Below are 24,495 nucleotides of genomic sequence, written 5' to 3'. Positions count from 1 at the left end.
CGGACTTGGATCACGCCACCATTCCGGTTCTCTTGATCAACAAATTTCGCAAACTTCGGTTCAAGGAATAAGGACTTATACATATATGTGTTTCCACAACAATGCTTATATCCTCCAATGGTTATAAACTCTCATTTCAATCATTTAAACATTCTTAGAGGACGTTGATATTCTATAATTGTTATTCACAAACTATTTTTCGTCAAAGTAAGCAATTTTCAAAGTGATTGAAACTTGTCATGACTTTCGTCACTAGGTAAAGATGAACTTGGCTAAAGCGAAAGCTTACCAACATATATTTAGAGAAATAGGTAGACGAGATAAACTCGGCTCGAAATAGCAAATGTGTGTAATCTAAGTATATATAGCAAAACGACTTTTGTCTCAAGATAGGAGATAAATAGACTTTTGAGTGATAGATAAGTTCAAGTCTGCACATACCTTTTAGTCGATGAAGATCCACTGGTTCCTTGAGTAGTCCTTCGTCTTGTATGATGATTGCCATGTAGTTCTTGAGCTCAACTACACTTTCTATCCTAGTCCGAGACCTTAGCTATAGTAGACTAGAAATCAAGACTTATAGTTTTGATCACTAACATTGACAAATATGCTTGAGATAGCAATGCATGCGAGTTCGACCGAGCAATGATCTAACTTTAATATCTTCCTCATTAATGATCGTTGTCGTATGCGTCAAAAATAATTTCACTTTCCTAAAGTATATGATAAGAAAGAGTTCGTTTCCACATAGAGGCAATTGTAGTTATTATGTATTCAATTTTCTTACAGTAACCATTTGGGGGGATTTCTGATTTTGTAAAAACAAAATGAATTAAATCAAAAGCAAAGTAAATAATAGAATGTAATCAATGAGTGAAAGATATTGGTCAAGGAGTTCATCTTCTATCTTAAACAAGTGCTTGCATACATGATTAGAATTACAATTTAATCTCTTTTATTATCAAAAGCCTAGAGAATCAAGAGAGAAAGATAATATATTAATTTCCTAAGTTCATCAACATACACATTAGAGCTGCGAATGTGAATTCTACCTAAAGAATAACCTAACGCCTTGCGCTAATTAATTTCAATTCCCAGGAACATTAAGTTTTGGAAAATAAGCTAATCAATGTAATTGTCATACATTGTGCATGACAATTCGGACAAAGGACAAACTCTACATATGATTACAAGAGCGTATCACTAAAAACCGTAATCATATCATGCTCTTGTATTAGGGGTTATCGCTTGATGAAAAACCCTAAAATAGCTATGGACAAGGATGCAAGTTCAATTAATTGGCCACTTAACTAACCAAACATCTAAGTCCTATCACAATACATCAATCATGTGATTATTAAAAACAATAGAGATTTGAACGATAATCAAGAGAGAAAACTAATACATTAATCAAGCACAAGTTTTAGATATAGGACTACATCCTTAACCAATAAAATAGATTTAGCTATGCATAGCTATGGAGTTCATCATAATCAATAATCAAATAAAGAAGATGAAAGCAAAGCAAACCCTAGTAGTGTAAAAAAAAAGTGGCTCTCTCCTTAGCTCCCGGTAAAATAATACGTGATGCCCAAAAGTTATAAAAGTCTTCTCTTTTATAGCTCCTCTTGTTCCAAAATTAGATCCAAGTCTTCAAAGTCCATTAGATAAAAATCCACGTGGCCCAAAAGTGAGAAAAACCCATGTAGAAACTCTGCCAAATCGTCGTTCGTAAATGGCCGGAAAAGTGTCTTAGGTGACCGGCAAAGTCCGCCCGGTCACCGGTCAAACGGGGCAACTCGGTCAAAGTCAGACCGAGTCAGAGGCTGAGTCAAACAACTTAGCTGAGTCAGAGTCTAACTGATCTGACTTGTCAGGCCACAGTCTTGCACAAGCCAGAACTGTGTGTTGCACAATCATTGTGCTTCACTGTTACACTGCCCGCCATGATGGCTATTCATTCAAATCACTTCAGCTGCACCATCAGTTCAGCTACAGCTGTTACACCACCAGAATCAACCATACTCCATCTGAGATGCAACTCCAACTATCAACAACAACAACAACTTCTCTGGCAGCAGCAGCCGCCTCTTACATCTCAAATCCACTTCTTCTATTTAATTACTTTTCATCACTAAAGTAGTCGTGCTTTCCAGACAGATATTTGCATCACTAAAGCCGACATGCTTTTCAGATAGAAATTAAGAAATAGAAGCAAATATGAGAAATAGTTTCGCCTCCAACAGCATTTGCGTCTTTTTTCCTTGTTCTTCTTCTTTTGTTCCAAATGACTCCAAAGTACCTAAGTACTCAAAAACACAACATAAGAAACATAATTTACAAGAAAACTTAGCAAAGAAAGCATAAATACTAGATATAAAATTAGGTGTTTTAGACACCTATCAAATTTCCCCACACTTAGACTTTGTTAGTCCTCGAGCAAATCAAACAAAATAATTATAAAACATACATACAACTCCGTGTCGTTGAGGATACGGTTAATCTTAGCATGAATAACAAGCCTTTGAACCCCTAGGTGTCCCTAGTGGACGAGTTATAGTCTCGTGAAGGTTTACAAGAGGTGTACCTACAAAAACTTTTCTTCCAAATTCCAGCTACCTGTGAAAAATCTATGAATGACACTAAACATTTTGTACTTAGCATACTATCAATGATTACAACAGGAAGTACCCACTTTCACATCCAATTCATTCATAAATTAGTAATGTAGCTTTATCAGAAAGTTGAACACAACCACAGTACTCGGAATCTAATCAACCACAATCACATGAAAAGATTAAGAAGATGGATATAGAAAGTAGATGGTGGCGAACTGTTGACTAAGGTGAACGGTGTTTTCCATATCTGTCTGAAGGTCACTGCGAAAACAAACCTAAAAAACCCTATTGGATTGAGCTACTGGTCCGAATACTAATATCAACACAGCTGGCATATACAAGGGAACCAGCGGTCGAAAAACTTAATTCTAGATCAATTCACTGGAATATACAAGGGAACCAGCGATTGATTTTATTCAACACAATAATATATATATATATATATATATATTTTTGTTGTTTTTTGTTTTTTTTCATAGACATCATGATTGGATCTTGTGGATCCAAGCGCATGTTTTTTGTCAGCAGATTACATGATAGTTCCCTTGGATCCTGCACTCCATGCTTGCTTAGGCGACGGAGACAGGGAGAACACACACATAATGCTTTATCCAAGTGTCATATTTATTCCTTTTGGTCAATTGGTCGGTCTTTTTTTTTTTCTTTTTTCGCAGTAACTCAATCACTCTATTTCATCCTAGAAGTGATAACAATTCGATGTTCGTGCCCCACCAATTCACTTAGAGAAACAATAAATAAATATGGAAAAATAAAAAAAAACGTGATATGGTGATGACTCCGAGATATGGTGACAACTAACATGTTATTTATTCTTATATTTTGTTCGTTTTCATATGAATAGACTTTACTAATGGGTTCCTCAACTCCTACAACCACGACGTTTCCATTAGTTTAAGGCACAAGTTGCTAGACTTTGGAGTTAATAAAGCAAGTTTTTTTTTTCTTTCTAATTTTTCACTAAAGCCATCAAATCAACTAACTATACAAACATATAATGCTCCCCCACACTTAAACTTTACATTGTCCTCAATGTAAACTAAGTCATTCAAAGTAAAGTTCAAGGTGGGAAATTCCGCAAATGATATGCAAAAACAAAGATAAAATGCTTAAAATAAAAAGATAAAGATACAAAACCGATGGGTTTCCTCCCATTTAGCGCTTGGTTTAAAGTCGTCAGCCCGACTATCTCCTTGCATGTTAAGGCTCCTCCAAAGGGAGTACTTCCACAAGGTTAACTCCTTCCACGACTTCCTAAGAGAAGTTCTCATAATATGGTTTCAACCGGTGCCCATTTACTTTAAGTTCATTTCCTGTAGCTAAACTACGAATTTCCAATGCACCATGAGAAAACACATTAGTCACAATAAAAGGTCCAATCAAACGTGACCTTAATTTACCCGGAAATAATTGCAAACGAGAATTAAACAAAAGCACTTTCTGCCCAATGCAAAATTGTTTCTTTGTAATCATACTATCACGAAACGCCTTCGTCTTTTCCTTGTAAATTAGTGAGCTTTCAAATGCATCATTGCGAATCTCCTCTAACTCTTGGAGTTGCAACTTCCTTTGCTTTCCAGCACCATCCAACTCCATATTACATTGCTTAATAGCCCAAAACACCTTATGCTCAATTTCCACGGGTAAGTGACAAGGTTTACCATACACAAGACTAAAGGGAGACATCCCAATAGGTGTCTTGTATGCGGTTCTATACCCCCACAAAGCATCATTAAGTTGCATGCTCCAATCTTTCCTTGTTGGATTCACCGTCTTCTCAAGAATGGATTTCACCTCCCGGTTAGAAACCTCGGCTTGTCCATTTGTTTGTGGATGGTAGGGTGTTGCAATCATATGCGACACATTGTACTTCCTTAACAAGTTTTGCAAGAACCTGTTTTTGAAGTGTGAACCTCCATCGCTAATTATAGCCCTTGAAATTCCAAACCTTGCAAATATATTTGCTTGCACAAAATCTGAAACAACTGTAGAATCATTAGTTGGGGTGGCCTTAGCTTCCACCCATTTCGAGACATAATCCACAACAAGCATGATATAATAATTCCCATTAGAATTGACAAAAGGGCCCATAAAATCAATTCCCCATACATCAAAAACCTCAACAAATTGAATAATAGTTTGTGGCATTTGATTTCGAGCACCTAGATTGCCTGTTCTTTGGCACCTATCACATGTGATACAAAATGCATGCGCATCCTTAAACAAAGTTGGCCAATAGAAACCACATTCTAGTACCTTGAGAGCGGTTCTCTTGCTCCCAAAGTGTCCTCCACAAGCATATGAGTGGAAAAAAGACAAGATAGAATTAAATTCTGATTCGGGAACGCACCTTCTTATTACTTGGTCACTACAATGTTTCCATAAGTATGGATCATCCCATATGTATTGGTTTCCTAACTTCTTAAGTTTGTCCCTCTCAGCGCGAGACAAGTTCTTTGGGATTTGTTTAGACACTAGGTAATTAACAATATCAGCGCACCATGGTTCTCCAAAGGCAATTGAGAATAGTTGCTCATCCGGGAAACTTTCGCGCAATGGGATAGCTTCCTTGTCCACAGCAAGACGGCTCAAGTGATCCGCAACGGTGTTCTCAATTCCTTTCTTGTCTTTAATCTCTATATCAAATTCTTGCAGGAGCAAAATCCATCGTATGAGCCTCGGTTTCGCCTCTTGCTTTGTAAGCAAGTACCTAAGTGTTGCATGATCAGAAAAGACAACAACTTTTGTACCGATTAGATAAGAGCGAAACTTTTATAAAGCAAAAACAATAGCTAATAACTCTTTTTCAGTGGTTGTGTAGTTTTGTTGGGCTTCATTGAGTGTCCTAGAAGCATAATAAATGGAATGAGGTATCTTCCCCACACGCTGCCCAAGCACCGCACCAACCGCATAATCACTTGCATCGCACATGAGCTCAAAAGGCTTGCTCCAATCCGGTGGTTTAATGAAATCAAAATTTCTTTCAAACGATTGAATGCCGCCACACACTTTTCATCAAAGTTAAAAAACACATCTTTTTGCAATAAATTGCAAAGTGGTGATGCTATCTTGGAAAAGTCCTTGATGAATCTACGATAAAAACCTACATAACCAAGAAAAGAGCGTATCTCCCTCACCGTAGTGGGAGGGTTTATAGCACGAATAAGGTCTATCTTAGATTTATCGACTTCCAAGCCTTTAGAAGATATTATATGGCCTAAAACTATGCCATGGGTTACCATGAAATGACACTTCTCCCAATTCAGCACAAGATTTGTTTCAACACATCGTTCAAGGATTAATGATAAATTGTGCAAGCAAAGGTCAAATGAATCACCAAAGACATTAAAGTCATCCATGAAGACTTCGACTGTGTTTTCAACATATTCTGAGAAAATAATTACCATACACCTTTGGAAGGTAGCTGTAGCATTGCACAAGCCAAAAGGCATCCTTCTATAAGCAAAAGTACCGAAAGGACAAGTGAAAGTGGTTTTCTCTTGATCTTCCGGCGCTATCACAATCTGATTGTAACCTGAATAACCATCAAGAAAGCAATAGTGAGAATGTCCAGCCAAGCGCTCAAGCATTTAATCAATAAATGGTAATGGAAAGTGATCCTTCCTAGTGGTGGCATTCAATTTTCTTTAATCAATACAAACCCTCCAACCGGTTTGCACACGAGTTGGGACAAGTTCATTCTTATCGTTCTCCACCACCGTCGCACCTGATTTCTTTGGTACTACTTGTACCGGGCTTACCCACTTTCTATCGGATATGGGGTAGATAACACCCACATCCAAAAGCTTGAGTATCTCCTTTTTCACAACTTCCGTCATGGGAGGGTTCAAACGACGTTGCGCTTCCCTTGTAGGTTTTGCATCGTCTTCCAATCGGATCTTGTGCATACAAACGGCAGGGCTTATACCCTTGATATCGGCAATTGTCCATCCTATGGCCGTCTTGTACGTCCTTAGCACCCTTAGAAGTTTTTGCTCCTGTAATTCACTAAGCTCATTAGAAACAATCACAGGTAAGTCTTCGTTATCACCCAAGTACAAGTACTTTAAGTGACTTGGAAGAGGTTTCAATTCTAACTTTGGAGATTTAACAATAGAAGGCACAAGTTTTTCATCATTGCAAGGTAAAGAAGCATATGAAATATTCTTAAGTGCAGATTTTTCCGGTAATGAGTCAAGAGAACCAATGGTTTCTTTAATCTCATCACCGTACTCCAGACCATCATCAATGGGTGTAGTGAGCACGGTTTCCAAAGTATCAACACCATTCAACTCAAACATTTGTTGCGCCAATGTATCCATCACATCAATGGAGAAACAAGAGTGGACATCACTAGGATATCTCATCATCTCGAAAATGTTGAAACGTATTATTTCTCCATAAAACTTCATAGTTAGTGTTCCCTTGTCCACGTCAATAATGGTTTTCTCCGTTTTCATGAAGGGACGCCCAAGTAGCAATGGAAGAGATGAGTCCGGTGAACCTTCATCCATCTCTAACACGCAAAAGTCAGCTGGAAATACTAGTTGATTAACCTGCACAAGAACATCCTCAACAATACCCATTGGGTAAACATTAGAGCGATCGGCTAATTGCAATACAATTACATCCTTTTTAAGAGAACCAAGATCGAGTGTGTTATACATAGATGCAGGCATAACATTAACGGATGCACCTAAGTCCAACATAGATTTGTTAAATATAGTTTTACCAATTGTGACGGGAATGTCAAAGCTACCAGGATCCTTGCACTTAAGTGGGAGTTTGTGTTGTAAGATTGCCGAAGCATTCTTCCCCACACTTAGCACTTCATTACCTTTGAGCCTTTGCTTATTGGTACACAAGTCCTTCAACACCTTTGCATACTTTGGAACTTGCTTGATTGCATCTATGAGTGGTATGTTCACATGGATCTTCTTGAGAACGTCTAAAATCTCCTTTTCTAGTTCCACCTTCTTGGAATTTGCAAATCTGCGAGGAAAAGGTATAGGAGGAACATAAGTAGAAACCGTATTTTTAGAGTTAGAAATAGGTACCTCAGAAGTTTGGGGAGAATCCTCATTTTTCTCCTCCAAAACAGGTTCCTTTGGTGTTTCCACCTTGCCCGAATCAGTAACTTCGGGTTGCACAAGTTGTGTACCACTTCTCAATGTAATTGCATTGACCCCCTCTTTTGGGTTGATAGGTTGAGAAGGGAGTTTCCCACCATTTTTTGCCTTCAACTGATTCAACTCAATAGCCATAGAACCGACTTGAGTTTGCAACTCCTTAACCGTACTCTCCGTTCTTTGCATGAAAGATTTCAGCAACTCTTCCATACTTGACCCCTGATTTTGAGGTTGTTGTTGTTGTTGTGGAGATTTTTGTTGTTGTGGTTGAAATACACTCGGACGGTTGAAAGTAGGTTGCCGAACCGCTCCTTGCTTGTTGGCATAGCTAAAATTGGGTTGATCTCTCCATCCCGGATTGTAAGTGTTGGAGTAGGGATCATACCGTCTTTGTTGATTTGGAAAGACAACATTAGCTTGTTCATTGGGGTTTTCATACCCTTGAAGGGAATTTGGTATCACCGCGGCTGAAACTTGTTGCATCGTTGTTGTCATGTTACCCATTTGTTGACGAAGTTCTTCGACCTCGCTCACTTCATTTACTCTCCTAAGAAGCACATCCGAACCACGACTCAATAATTGTTGCGAGTTCGCTGCCATGTTCTCAATCAGCTTTCTAGCTTATGTCACCGTTTTTTTCACTAGTGCACCACCACCCGCAGCGTCAAGAAGATTCCTATCACTTGTTTGGAGTCCTTCATAGAAGTATTGGATTATCATAGCGTCACTGAATTGGTGGTGAGGACATCTTGCCACCAATCTCTTGTATCGTTCCCAACATTCATATAAAGATTCTCCCACATTTTGCTTCATCCCGCAAATCTCCTTACGAATTTTAGTAGCCTTTGATGCTGGAAAATATCTCTCTAAAAAGAGTTTATTCAACCCATTCCATGTTGTGACACTTACGGAAGGCAAATAATACAACCAATCCTTAGCACTATCCGCCAAAGAGAATCGGAAAACTTTCAACATTGCACCTTCCGCATCAGTATCCGCTGGAAGCATGGCCGTGACAATGGTGTGGAAGTCCATAAGATTCTTGTTTGGGTCTTCATTCACCATGCCATGGAACTTTGGTAATTCTCTAAGCAACCCCGTCTTGATCTCAAAAGTAGAGTTTGTTTGAATACACCATTGTTGTGTATCCAACTTATGAGAAGCCAAGTCCTTGAGTGTACGATTTGCATCACCCATTGCTTCTTCTTCTTTAAGTAGTGGTTCTTCTACGAATGGAACCTCTTGTTGTTCTTCTAGTTGTAACTCTTCTTCCATTTCTAACTCTTGTTCTTCCGTCGTGTCTTGACTTGGTTGGAGTATTGTGCCTCTTCGAGTAGCTATCCCGCACCTTGGATTGTTCCAATCTTTAGAAGCCAGGGAATAGGTACCTGAAAAACAATTCTCAGAAACAAGTAAGAAAAATGAAACAAGAAACAAAAAGAAAATATGAAAGCATAAATGATGATAAGAAACTAAAAACTTAATAACTAGCCGTATGCCTCCCCGGCAACGACGCCAAAATTTGATCGATGTCGTATGCGCCAAAATTATATCTTAAACAAGTGCTTTGATACATGATTAGAATTACAATTTAATCTCTTTTATTATCAAAAGCCTATAGAATCAAGAGAGCAAGATAACCTATTAATTTCCTAAGTTCATCAACATACACATTAGAGTTGCGAATGTGAATTCTACCTAAAGAATAACCTAACGCCTTGCGCTAATTAATTTCAATTCCCAGGAGCATTAAGTTTTGGAAAATAGGCTAATCAATGCAATTGTCATACATTGCGCATGATAATTCGAACAAAGGTCAAACTCTACATATGATTACAAGAGTGTATCACTACAAACCGTAATCATATCATGCTCTTGTATTCGGGATTATCGCTTGATGAAAAACCCTAAAATAGCTATGGACAAGGATGCGAGTTCAATTAATTGGCCAATTAACTAACCAAACATCTAAGTCCTATCACAATACATCAATCATGTGATTATTAAAAATAATAGAGATTTGAATGATAATCAAGAGAGAAAACTAATACATTAGTCAAGCACAAGTTTTAGATATAGGACTACATCCTTAACCAATAAAATAAGATTTAGCTACTCATAGTTATGGAGTTCATCATAATCAATAATCAAATAAAGAAGATGAAAGCAAAGCAAACCCTAGTAGCGTAAACAAAAGCGGCTCTCTCCTTAGCTCCCAGTAGAATAATACGTGATGCCCAAAAGTTATAGAAGTCTTCTCTTTTATATCTCCTCTTGTTCCAAAATTAGATCCAAGTCTTCAAAGTCCATTAGATAAAAATCCACGTGGCCCAAAAGTGAGAAAAACCCATGTAGAAACTCTGCCAAATCGTCGCCGGAAATGGCCGGAATAGTGTCTCAGGTGACCGACAAAGTCCGCCCAGTCACCGGTCAAACGGGTCAACTTGGTCAAAGTCAGATCGAGTCAGAGGCTGAGTCAAACAACTCAGCTGAGTCAGAGTCTAACTGATCTGACTTGTCAGGCCATAGTCTTGCACAATGTGCTTCACTGCTACACTTCCGGCCATGATGGCTATTCATTCAAATCACTTCAGCTGCACTATCAGTTCAGCTATTGCTGTTACACCACCAGAATCAATCATACTCCATCTGAGCTGCAACTCCAACTATCAACAACAACTTCTCTGGCAGCAGCAGCCGCCTCTTACATCTCAAATCCACTTCTTCTCTTTAATTACTTTTCATCAATAAAGTAGTCGTGCATTTCAGACAGATATTTGCATCACTAAAGCCGACATGCTTTTCAGATAGAAATTAATAAATAGAAGCAAATATGAGAAATAGTTCCGCCTCCAACAACATTTGCGCCTTTTTGCCTTGTTCTTCTTCTTTTGTTCCAAATGACTCCAAAGTACCTAAGTACTCAAAAACACAACATAAGAAACATAATTTACAAGAAAACTTAGCAAAGAAAGCATAAATACTAGATATAAAATTAGGTGTTTTAGACACCTATCAATTAACATATAAGGTTTCAGTGAATTTTTCATTAAGTTTGGATAACTCAAGATTCTTCACCTTAAGGTATGATTCGAGTTTTTCCACAGTTCTCTTCAATCGTAGGTTTTCTCGGTGAATTTCTTCACTTTTATTCAAGAAATCTAACAACTCCTTTTCAAAGTCAGAATCAGATGCTGAATCAGAATCAACAAATGTTTCTGCATAGGGAGCAAAATTTTCTGTCTGATGTTTAGAAGTAAGCTCATCAGCGTGGTTAAGAGACACAATGAGAGCATTATTTCCTTGGAGAGAAATTCCTTCTTCAATAAGCGAATTATCTCGAAACTTGGTTCGCACATGTCGCTTCCTAGTTTTTCAGTACTTCTCAGGATTTTTCCGGCTTGTTGTATGATCAGGGAAAAGGTTTCCTCATTATAAGTTGTTAGAGCACTGATCGGTTGAACTCGCAAGCGTTGCTATCTCAAGCTTGTTTGTCAAGTTTAGTTGTCGAAACTATAAGTCTTGATTTCTAGTCTACTTATAGCTATGTCTCGGATTAGGATAGAATGTGTAGTTGAGCTTTAGACTTCACGGCGTTCATCGTTTGAAAACGAAGTACTACTAAGGGAAGCTTGTGGAACTTCATCAACAAAAGGTATGTGGAGACTTGAACTCATCTACCACTCAGAAGTCTATTCTATTCTATCTCCTATCGAGACAAAGTCATATAGCTATATAGACTTTACATTATACACATTTGATATTTCGAGTTGACTTTAACTCGCTTATATTTTTCTCGAAATATGTGTTGGAAAGCTTTTTTCTTTAACTACATTCATCATTATTCTTGACGAAAGTCAAAAGATGATCATGTGAAAATCACCTGGTAACATTTTACATGATTTGTGTGAGACAGTCATTTGACGTAGACTCAGAATGTTTCGTATTGATCATTCGATCACTTGAAAATTGCTTATATGCAAATAGTTTCTGTGAGACAACTATTGTCGTCTTCTAAGAATGTTTAAATAATTGAAATGGGAGTTAAGACCTAAAACCCATGGATACATTACGATTTGTGTACTTTGTGTACGAACTGTTTTGATGGAATTCAGGACATGAAGTTTGCATACCCGTCGGCAAACTTATTTAACTGTTTAAGTCAGGGTACTTAAGTTTGCAAGCCGTTCGCAAACTGATTTAACTGTTGAAGTCCGGGAACCAAGTTTTCATACCCGTTTGCAAATGGTTTCAACTGAGTTCTGTCCGGAGCTAAAGTTTGTGTGCATGTTTGCAAACTGTCGGCTTGTGACCAATATCCGAAATTTAAGTTTGCGTGCTCGTTTGCAAACTTAAGTGGTTCAAGTTCTAAAATCAGCAAAGTATGGTTTCATACTCATGAACAAATACATTTATAAATTAAGGAATGCAATTTTCGCAAACCGTGGCTAAAATGTTCATGAACTGATTCTTTTGAATCAATCCGATTTTGCTTCCATTTTGTCTTGTATACTTCTATGAGAATATAAACAATTGAATAACTGTATGAGTAATATAATTAGATTAATTTGATTATCAATTGATATAGAAGTGTTAAGATGAACATGGTTAAGAGAAAAGTGTTCATATGGCTAACTTCGGTTAACTGTTATTGAGCCAACTCAATATACATGTTTAGGTATGGTTGCGCATATTTAAATAAAGTAATATTTCATTTGTGTGTAACAAGATAAGACCATATAACGATGTAAAGATATTAGCTTGAATCTTGAATCAGGTTTCATCTAACGATGAATATTGATTGTTTGGTTCCAAAGTTATCAAACCCTGATTTGAAGACTATATAAGGGAGAACTCTAGCAACTGGGAAACCTAATCCCCACATCTCATGTGTGATACTAGTTGCGACTAGAGTTGATTCTCCTTTAACCTAGGTTTTTCCTAAAACCATTATAGGTTAACGACTTAAAGACTTCATTGGGATTCTGAAGCCAGACCCAACTATTTTCTCTATAGTTGTGTGTTCTGATCTTACTTGTTCAATCGTATTGAGTACTATCTTCTCTAAGATTTGCTCGAGATTTATCTCCGATAGGCAAGATATAAAAAGTAATCACAAAGCTCTTCGTCTCATTCTTTGTGATTCCACAATAACTTGTTCTACTACCATATATTTAAGTTATTGTGAGGTGATTGATATTTCTAGGCTGTTCTTCGGGAATATAAGACCGGATTATCAATTGGTTCATGTTCACCTTGATGTATCAAAAGACGGAACAAATCTTTGTAGGTATTTCTGTGGGAGACAGATTTATCTATTAAAATAGACTTTTCTGTGGAAGACAGATTCGTTTATCAAGTCTTCGACTTTGGGACGTAGCAACTCTTAGTTGTGGGCGAGATCAGCTAAGCGAATCAAGTGCGTAGAGTCCTGCTGGGATTCAGAGGCATAAGGAACGCGACTGTACCTTAATCAGCGTGAGATTGGTTAGGGCTCAACTGCATTCCAGTCTGAAGTTAACTTGTAGTAGGCTAGAGTCTGTAGCGGCTTAATACAGTGTGGTGTTCAAATCTGGACTAGGTCCCGGGGTTTTTCTGCATTTGCAGTTTCCTCGTTAATAAAACTTCTAGTGTTGTGTTATTTCTTTTCCACATTATATTTTCTATATAATTGAAATATCACAGGTTGTACGTAGTTCAATCAATTGGTAAATCCAATCTTGGGTTGTTGATTGAAATTGATTGACACTTGAACATTGGTCTTTGGTACCGTTCAAGTTGTTTCTCATCATAATCAGGCTCGCGAATTTCTATCTCTTTGATTCGCTGATTACATTGAGAAACAAAGATATAACTCTCAAATATATTTTCCTTGATTGAGTCTGACTGTCTAGTTGTTTCTCTTGTAATTATATTGAAGTTAGTCCATATAGATTTCCTACACGAAAAATTGGGTGTTGTTGTTATATCCCCGTTTTTGTGTTAGTTGTGGTCTTAAGTGCAGTAGTGTTATCTTTAGCCACATTATGCTCTTGATCAAAGATCTTTAACTTCCCAACGAGATTGTTTCTGGAAAGTGTATAAAGGTTATTTCCTTCTATGATGGCATCTTTCTTAGCCTCGTATATTGCTGGTAAGGATCGGAGAATTTTCATCACAATGTCCTTTTGGGAGATAGTCTTCCCTAATGCATAACAAGCATTAACAATACTAGACACCTTTTGATTAAATTTGTCAAACGAATCCTCATCAGATATACAGAGGTTTTCCCAGTCAGAAGTTAGGTTTTGAAGCCGAACATCTTTATCTAAGGTATCTCCTTCAAATACGGTTTCTAAGTTATCCCAAGCATCTTTAGACTTAGTGCACGAAGTCGCATGGTGCTGAAGATATGGGCTTATGGCGTGGATAATAGCATTTAACCCGTCAGAATTATTCTTTGCAGCACTAGTCTCGGTTAGGGCTGCACAAGAACCGTCACGTCCCATGGAACCGTACCGGAACCGCAGGAACCGTACCGTTACCGTCCTGGAACCGTGATCATACGGGACAGGTACAAGTACCAAAAACTGGTACCGTGCCTAGAGTAGGTACAATTAACGGTTCTAGGCTATTCTCGTCCCGTCCCGTAGTACCGAGGATCTGTATCCGTTGATTTTAGGATTAAATCCTTGTCGTTGATATTAGGGGTTATACCGTTTTCTTAGTCTCCATCGTATTCTCGGACATTCTCCTCGTTTCCTTCTCCTTCTTCCTTCTTCCCTCTCTCGTTTTTCAGTTTCCTCTCAGAGAAGAGAAGATGCCAAACTTTTAGTTTTGATTTCCTTTCCATCATCATCATCTGTATATACTTCAGTATCCATTTACGTAAATGGATATGCTCTAAAGAACTGTTTTTCTTTTGTATCAACAAAGAGGTGAAGAATCTGAAGATCGTTTAATCCTCTTTGTTCTTTGGTCTTTGTGTATTTTTTTTTGGGGTTTATGTACTCTGAAGAACAAGGTTCATGTTCTAATAGATTTCGTTTTGAATAATACTGCAGTTGGAAGTAGAGAACGGATATTTGAGGTCATCTGTCAGTGATAATTCTTCAGTTGCTACTGAAAATCGAGGTAAGGTCATCTTTAATCTCTAGTTTTATGTTTTGGGTTCAATTTTGGTTTTTGTTTATTTTCGATTTTGATTTTGATTTTGTATGGAACTAAGAAATCATGATAAGCTTCAGTTATGTTTGGGTATGAATGAATTGAATTTTTTGTGAGAAACATATCTCAATTTCAGGCATTGCCATAAGTAAGTCCTTGTTATAATCTAAGGATGTGTAATTTCTTTTGAAATTGAAATAATGATATGCAACATGGTTATGTGAAATTGGTTTTGAAATCCAGATTAGCTTTCTGTAATTCCTTTGAATTTGTGGTGCTAACCAATAGTTTCTTTGAAGAAGACGGTGAGTTTCATTTCAAACCCTAGTTTCATTTACCTAATTTTACTTGTTTATCTCATCTCTTTTTTCTTCTCTAAGTGAGTTGTTGTGATTGTCACAGAATCCCGGCGCCAATTTCCTTCTAGTCGGAGTATGATCGTGAATTTTCTACTCTATTAGGTATGTTAATATGTTATCTCGTTATTGTTCTTTACTGTAGTCTTGTTACTGTTTTTTCTTTTTCTGATTTTTTTAGTTTAATTTGTTCTAAATTGGTTGATTAATCAGTTAGGAAGAGAAATCTAGGTTACGAGTGAACCTAATTTGTAGTGGATTGTTCGTAATTATGATATTTATTAAGTATTTATGATGATTTTAGGTTTATTTACGGTCTATTGGTCATCTTTGGTTTGATCTCTTGTTGTGGAAAGATTATAGTTCTGACTCATTGTGTTACTCTTATCTGCTCTAAGATGCAGGTGGCCCTGGCCCTGTTTTGTTTAACACTTTAACTTTTGTTTTTTATTTCAGATGGATGCAAATACAACTCAAAGTGAAGCTGCAACTGAAATTGGTTCCTCTATTCACCCTACATCTGTACCTGCACCTTCTGCTGATGCTCATCAAGCTGCACAATCTGCTCCAACCGAAGCTAATTTAGAAGTTTAAAGATTTTTGTTAATGTATGAATTCAGGTCTTAAGACTCTTAAAAGTTAAAGTTTTTAAGCTTAGAACTTTCAAGTATTTTTGCTTTTTATTTTACATAAGTAGATATGCTACGGGTAAAGAACCGGACCCGTCCCATCCCGAGTTAAACAGGTACAGGTCCCGTCCCGTCCCGTAATACACAGGTACAGGTACAAGGTACAAAGTACAGGTACCGGCCATAGGGAGGTACATGTACTGAGTTAGACAAAAACCCGTACCGTCCCGTCCCATGTGCAGCCCTAGTCCCGGTTGCACTATATTCTATCAACGACTTCGTAACATTAGTTCCGTCTGCAATAACTGTTGGTGCGTTATATCCAATAACTACAATTTTCCATGTCTCAAAATCATGGGCTTGTAGAAAGGAACGCATAGCGATTTTCCACCATAAGTAATTTGAGCCATCAAACGCTGGCGGTATGTTTATAGAGATTTTACTTCTGTCCATATAATCAGACTGCTTCAAACACAGACTTGTTAGGTCTTAATGTATTTGCCTGCTCTGATACCAACTGTAAACATCGGGAGTACCAAAATATACCACCAACTTTTTCTTAGGAAATCTGTATGGACAAACTCAACACAACTCCGGGAGTAAAAATTTAATCAAGGAAAGTGTCTAGAGTTATCTCTCTCTCTCTCTCTCTTGTTGTTAGAACGTTTACAAAATTGAATCCATGAACCTAACTACAAAGAGAGTTCTTGGACGGTACCAAAGACCAATGTTCAAGGATCAATCCGATATTTTCCAACTAACAAGGTTGGACCTATCTACTGTCATTGATCAACGCACAACTTGTGATATTTCAATTATAAAGATAAACAATATAATGTGGTTAAAGAAATAACACAGGCACCAGAAATTTTGTTAATGAGGAAACCGCAAATGCAGAAAAACCTCGGGACCTAGTCCAGATTGAACACCAAACTGTATTAAGTCTCTATAAACACTAGCCTACTACCAATTAACTTAGGTATGGAATGTAGCTGAGCCCGAACTCAGTCTCCTACTTATTCAGGTAAAGTCGTGCTCCTTACGCCTCTTGAATCCCAGCAGGACTCTGCGCAATTGATTCCCTTAGACGGTCTCAAAACAACTAAGAGTAGCTTCAACTCAATTGAAGACTTTAAACCAAATATGCCTCCCACAAATTAAGCATATTTATTAATTTCCTGAGTTACGCTCTAAAAGGATGATCAGATCAAATGATAGATCTAGGTGATGGAAATCGATAGCAACTTAGACAAAAGTATGGTTATCCTCAAAATCCGGGCTTATGCAACCCGAAGTGCGTCATAGATTATTATTCACCTCACAAGTATAAAAATTACGGAATCAACAAAGTATCAGACGAAGAGACTTTGTTGATTACTATTTATCTTAATTGATGGAGCAAGGTTCTACAAACTGAAAGGGCGAGGGTACCGAAATATACCTCAAGCTAAAAAAATTCCCTACCTATAAGTCCTTTCTCCGAAAGTGATTGTCTATGGACTGAGTCGAGACAATGCAACTAATCGGTTCACACTTCGTGTGATCGTCTATGGATACAAGATCGAGACAGTACAACAACAAAGTATGTTTACTTGATAAAAAGGTTCGGACTTAACCAAATATAATAGGATTGCTTATCAAGTAAATAGGAATTAACGTTTGTGTAATTTACTTTAATTATAATAAAACAATTATAATGCGGATAAAGTAAATGACACAGCAAGATTTTGTTAACGAGGAAACCGCAAATGCAGAAAAACCACGGGACCTTGTCCAGAATTGAATACTCTCAGGATTAAGCCGTTACACAAAATTAAACCAACTTCGTATAGTTGAGACCAAGTAGATAAACCTATAGTTCACCTAGTTCCGTCTGTATTCCCACGCCTCCAACTTATGAATAAGTCACGTACTTGGAACAATTCCTTTTGTTGGTATTCCAAATAGTAAAGGAACAAAAAATCTGTTTGGTAGCAACTCTCTTCAACCAAGTGATGTGAGTTCGACAAAGGCTCTTCTGTTTATCTCAATAAACTCCTTCGTCAGGTTCTTAGATCTATCTTATTCTCAACTACCGAAGTAATTGTTAATATTTTGCAATCAATACTTTTAATCACAAAGAATTATATTGATGCCGATCTACCCAACTAATCAATCCAATCTACCACAAGAATAAACCGATTATAGTTGGATCCTCTTATACCGAAATAAGTATTCTGCACACCAAAGATTATGAACTCCAAATCAGAAATCTCCAATATCTTCTTTGTCTTCAAATCTTCTTAGATCTTCAATAAACACCTGCATACAACAACTTGAATCTCTTGTGATCAATCACACACAGAATGAAGTCTGTTAACAATGGATTATCACAAGATCGTCTTTAGCACTAACAACAGTCTAAAGATCCCTGTCAAAACTTCGATCTAGTTTGAGTGAATCTTATATCAGAAGAGAAAATTCTCAAGCATAAACAAACTAGGTGCAATCAAAGTTCAACCACCGTTAGTCAATCAAATCAATCGAAAATACAAGATAAACCGCAATTATCTAGTTTCCCGACAACGGTACTAATGGATCTTCTCAATCCCAAAGAAGACTTTAAACTGAGCGGCCGTAAGAGACTTCGCCTAATTAGGTTACTCTCCTCTCCGAATAGGCGACTTCACCAGTAACAACACAGCCGAGGAAGTTTGCTGTCACGAAGGATTAGTTTGCTAGAAATGCAAACTTCAAGTATTTATAGACAAGGAAGTTTGGACACCAAGGAATTTCCAAAACCGAAAATATTCTCAAGATATGCAATGTAATTCCAAATTCGGTTTCCATAATTCCTGGAAATTCCTTGTCCAAAATAATGACCGAAAATCTCTTTGGAAAATCTTTAACTAGTAAATGCACATTACTAATTCTCATTTTTCTAAAATAAAATTAAGACCTTAATTAAAAGATTCTTAACTTATTTATGTTTCGATCCTGGGAAACTAGTAAATGCACATTACTAATTCTCATTTTCCAAAAATAAAATTAAGACTTTAATTAAAAGATTCTTAACTTATTTATGTTTCGATCCTGGGATTTTCTTTCTTTAGCTATTAAGGAATAACTTTGAACATCCTTACTTTGTATGTCCTCTTTCATACTTGAAACCTTGAAACCGATTTGCCACACTTCCAAACAAGTTTAGAATTGGTTCATCTGACTTTCAAGAACTATGTGATTGATCAAGAACACTCAATCACAAATCATGGGTTTAACGGTTCTACCAAAACAAGTTTTGGTTCTACCTCCATGTGAGTACTATGCATAGTCACACTAGATTTCCAAAATTCAGTTGACTAGGTACTAGGATCGGTTCCACACATATATATGGTATCTAACTTATATGTGTTGCACATGTCCATAGGATCTGTTCCCCTTTGCCTAAAAACGTGTTGCACATGTCCATAGGATCGGTTCCCCTTTCTGCTACAAACTTGTTGCACCTCATACAAGGATTGATTCCCCTTTGTGATGTGTTGCACCTCTTACTAGGATCGGTTCCCCTTTAGCCAGATTCAGTCATACCAAATCACAAACTCGATCATACCATCTCAGGTGATTACTTATAATCGGTTTCACTAATAAAAGTCATACCAATACATAAGTCAGGCCTTTGTGAATAGTTTTACCAAGAATACAACCAAGTCATGAGCGGTTATACTAAATCACACATATTGGTTGCTCACAAGATATGCAATAAATAACAATACCAATAACGCCTGGCGATTTCCTTTTCGATTCATAAACAAGTTTATGAACTTATTTCCTTAAAACACATGTAAAACATTGTTTCCTAGGATGAAATACTCTCCTCATACCCATACATAATCACAATAGCATTTAAACGATTATGTCGATGTCTTATCTACAAAGTTTAATAGTTAAGAAATAAACCTCGTATTGTATTCCTTCATACTATGTCTATCTAGAGTGTTCATGCTTCGCAATTTTGTTTTCAATATGCACGACTTGAAAGATACGTTAGGGAATGAAACAGTTCAAGTCAAATATCACTAACCTCAAGTGGAAGGATGATGTTGTCATTGTATCTTCTTACTTCTTCACTTCTTCAAGTCTTCGCAATACTTGTAATGTATCATATCCTAATACTTTCAAGCTAACCTATACGAAGTTGAATCTACTACATAATCAAGCGACTCTTAAAATGAATTTTGATTCACTAAAATATGACAACCAAACTTGAAATACCAGCACTTGGTGGGTTCAACCGAGCTATGCTCTAACAATATCCCCCTTTGTCAAATTTAGTGACAAAACTCTTACAATCATATGGATAAACAAATTACAAGAATTTATTACACATACGCTTGATTCCCGAATTCAACAACTCAAAAACATGCATAGATTCAATCCTTAAATGCCGTTGTTGAAATTATAATAACAAAGCTAATACTTCCCCTAAAGGTGAGATAGGTAGATTTTATCAATTTGCACGTCTTTGTTATACCAATTAATATGATATTTGTTGATGGTGGATTTTAGTTCAGGGCTGAAATTGTAAAACCAAATTTATGCGATGACATCCTGCAAATGATAAAGCCACTGATAAGTGATGAATACTTCTTCACTTTACTAATTAACCTAGAATGGAGCATGTGGCAACAATCCAAGTATTCTGTGAATTAAATACACAAAATTCATCCAGGTTGGAGCATGTAGCAACAATCCCATATACCCTGTGAATTTATAGCATTATTAATTAATGCGCGATTAGCCTTGTATTTCCTGTGATGTTCCCGCAAAACTCTCATTATTGGTGCGGCATGACGACTGAGTGTTGCTCTCAACAGAATAACACGAATATCCCAGTGTCAATAATGAGGCATGCACGAAATACCCGTATAGGCTACAACTCTCGGTGTGTTATACTAGACCGATTGAGCATCTGGGTTGTCCATGTCAGTCTCAGAAACAATCACGACCACGCAAGTTGGCCGCATGATTTAACCATCCTAGACGATCCTCAGCAGAAGCAGGCTACCACCTGGATGACCACCAGCGGGCCCGTTTTGCCCTGGTCGGTCGAATACATACCACGCCTCCCAAACAACCACCGAACGCCAGCCTAAAGTAGGATGGTTGGGCTGGTGTGGAGCAGCTTGGAAAAGCTTGTACGCACAAGACTGCCAATGTCGGTCTCAAAACAGATTGCAGCCTTCCAACTTCGCCCGCATGGTTGGACGGCATAGATCGTCCCATGACCGGTTGGACAAGCGTTGTCCTGCACACCGGCGGGGCCCCTTTCTACTTACTTGACCGACCTTCTCACGACCTAGCCAAGGAGGAGCAAACGCTTGCTCGAAGTTCGACCGACGTGATGCTTTAAGGGTCACAGGAAAGTCCACTAGTGTCTTAAATTGATCACAACCATCCAACTTCACCGGATGTTTGGATGGCTTAGATCAAGCCTATGACTGTGGACAAGTACACACATGCTCACCACCGGCTCAATGTGGGTCCCACATGGTCGGCCTCCCCAAAGGAGGAGCATAGCTTTCCAAACCGTTAGGTTGAAGTCGTGTACACACGACCGATCCAAAACCCTAATTAGGGTTTGCGGCATGTTACATGTGTCGCTAATCGATCACGAGCGTCCTTCTTCGCAAGCTTGGACGGAGGGTGTAGATGTAGACTTAAAAGGTCCCGAGCATGTCAACATGATCACCGTGGGCCCACCTACACGCATGACCAATCAACCAAGGCCAATCTGGTTGAACGTCTCGAAACGCGCACCCGAAGTAGGCATGTCGCACGGCTTCCAACTCCTTTGCGGCAACGGATTTCTGCCGCAAACCAATTTCAACCACTCAACTTTTCCGGACAAATTGAGTGGCTTAGATCACATCTTCATGGGACAGTGAGGTATGGACGTGTACACCGACAAGTCGTCTACACGCATGCCCGGTCGGTCCTGCCAAAAACGTTTCCCATGCTTGGATTCGACCAAGCTGAAGAGTGATGCTTGTGCACCTCCTCAAAACTCTAAAACGTCATCAACGATCGCAGATGAGCGTCATATATCATCTCGTCCGTCTAACTCTACCAGCTTGGTTAGGCAGCTCTGGCTAGGAGTTAAACGACCAAAGAAGCATCCCCATGATCACCGTCCGCCACTCTTCTACATAGAGTGATCGGCCAAAGCAAGGCTCGCCCATGCAGTCTCCAAACGATCACTTGAAGATGGTTGTACGTGATGCTATTTTAAGACACTTGATCGTGACTTACTTCGTTAAGCCTTAAAATAGCGATGCTTCATACATGCTGAATATATGCATTACATGCATAGAATACACACGGTATTTTATAAATATCGATTTCCCAAATAACTTAGTTATTTAATCTAGCATTGTATGCTACCTTATGTGGGTCCCACGATCCACACAATCGAGACATCAAGCATGTAACAAACTGGGGGATACTTACTGGGGTATTGGTCTGGCGGTTTACAACGTGCAGCGCATAACGCGCCATCACAAGAACGTGTCAGGAAGATATGGACGGTTAGTAATGATTGGAGAAGTGGGCTTAGACTTGATCGTGTGACAATTACCAACACGACCCTACTACTCCATCACTCCACTTCCTCCACTTCCTACGAGAAGAGGGTTGTGCTTTATGACTTGTATAAATAGGTTCTCCTCCATATTTCCACAACAGAAAAGACAGAAACCAAGTGTTGATACAACATATTCAAACACACAGATCTTTGCTTACATTATTGCAAGCTAGTTTGGTATTCTTATACAAGTCATAAACAACCAACACCTTCACGATCTCAACATCTTCTTCGCTTCCCTCCCTAAGATCAACCCCATCTCCTTCACTTTGTGACCGAAGCAAGTCTGGAACGGCCATTTCTTGGTTTAGGCCAGAATTTTACAGATTGATCTCTCGAATCAAAAGCACTCCCGTGCAGTGCATTTTTTTAGGGTTTAGATTCATTTCTCATCCACACACCCCAAATTACCAAAACCAGCAGAAATAGTTTTCACCCATAAACAATTGGCGACCACAGTGGAAGATTAATCTCTCGGTTGTGAAGTCAATCTCTTCAATACCAATTCAATCTTTTTGATTTCAAAAAATGGTGGATCTTAGGTCCGGATCGGCAACCAATCCTGATGGAACTAGCGCCGACAACACTCTCGGTGTTGATATCCCGATTAGCGGTGTTACTGTGCAACCTGCCAATACAATCAATGTATCTCGTGGAATCACGTCCTCCACCACCAACACCAGCGGAGCAGGAGGATATATCCCATTGGGAGTGACGCCTCCTATCACCAGAGCCAGAGCAGCCGCAAACCCCGACATCTCCTCGAGTGTAACGCCTCCGAACGTCACCAGGGCAACCGCCACCTCCCTCAGGACGAGGAGCCGGAGGATCCAAGGGAGGACAACCCCCTATTACTATGGTGGATTTGATGGAGAGACAAGAAGTCCTTGCTAAGGCACAGACGTACATGGCTACAACTCAGAAAGAGGTACTCACTTTCCTCAAGATCTTAACTAATCGGTTGCCACAAGAGCCAAGACATCCCCTGGATCCAACAAGGAACACATTCAACGCACCTGGAGCAGGTACCTCAGCGGAGCGTCCAAGATAAAGGGACCAGCCATCCAACTTCATCACACGCGAGGACCTGGAGAGATTCCTCGAAAACCGTGGAAAAGGAAATCCAATAGGTATGCACCAACACCAACCTCCATACCATCAAGGGACCAGCCATCCAACTTCAAGACGATGCTATCAAGCTACCTCCCATCAGACGCCCGCCGACTGAGAAAGACATGACGGACCCCAAGTACTGTCGCTACCATAGGTTCGTCCATCACCCGACTAAGGACTGCAACAAATTGAAGCAAATCTTCAGATAAAAGGTAGAGGAAGGAGAACTCCAGTTGGGAAACGAAGGTGTCCATAGAGATCCTCTCCTTATCAGGAACTGCATGATCTCCGGGGATTCTGTTCGCAAGACTGTACAATCTATGATGGAGCGTTTGTGCGAAATATTATATTTCTCCAAGGCGCGGCGTCAAGACATATTTGCAGCCCTCAACTGTGTTGTATCAGGAAGGCGTTTGTATCCAAAAAAGGAAGCAGTCTCGGAACCTCAGTCTTTCCTGGAAGATGCGAGCAAGGGAAACTAGGGACTCCTAACTGTCACTCGTTTGAAATACGTCGAGTTCGATAGCACATTCATTGATGCAGCCTCCGAATTCAACATCTTCATTGTCAAGACCTTGAAAGCGGCAAGGATTTCGAAACAGGAAGCTACTCGCATCCCAACCTTGATTAAGAATCCAGAAGGAGAACTTGCAGATGCCTATGGATACATCGATCTTGAAGTTAAATTGGGTGATGCCTCGACGCAAGCAAAGTTATACATAGTCAAAGAACATCCAAATTACGACATGGTCCTGGGACACTCTTGGATACACGACAACAAGGCAACACTGGGAGTATGGCCTCTGTCGGTTTCGATACCTGAAAGAATCTCCAACAAGCCGTCTGAACCCGAAGACTATCTATTGT

Source organism: Papaver somniferum, chromosome 3 (genome assembly GCF_003573695.1).
Source record: "Papaver somniferum cultivar HN1 chromosome 3, ASM357369v1, whole genome shotgun sequence".
NCBI lineage: Eukaryota > Viridiplantae > Streptophyta > Magnoliopsida > Ranunculales > Papaveraceae > Papaver > Papaver somniferum.
The sequence above is the reverse complement of the archived record's forward strand: the minus strand, read 5'-3'. Positions refer to the sequence as shown.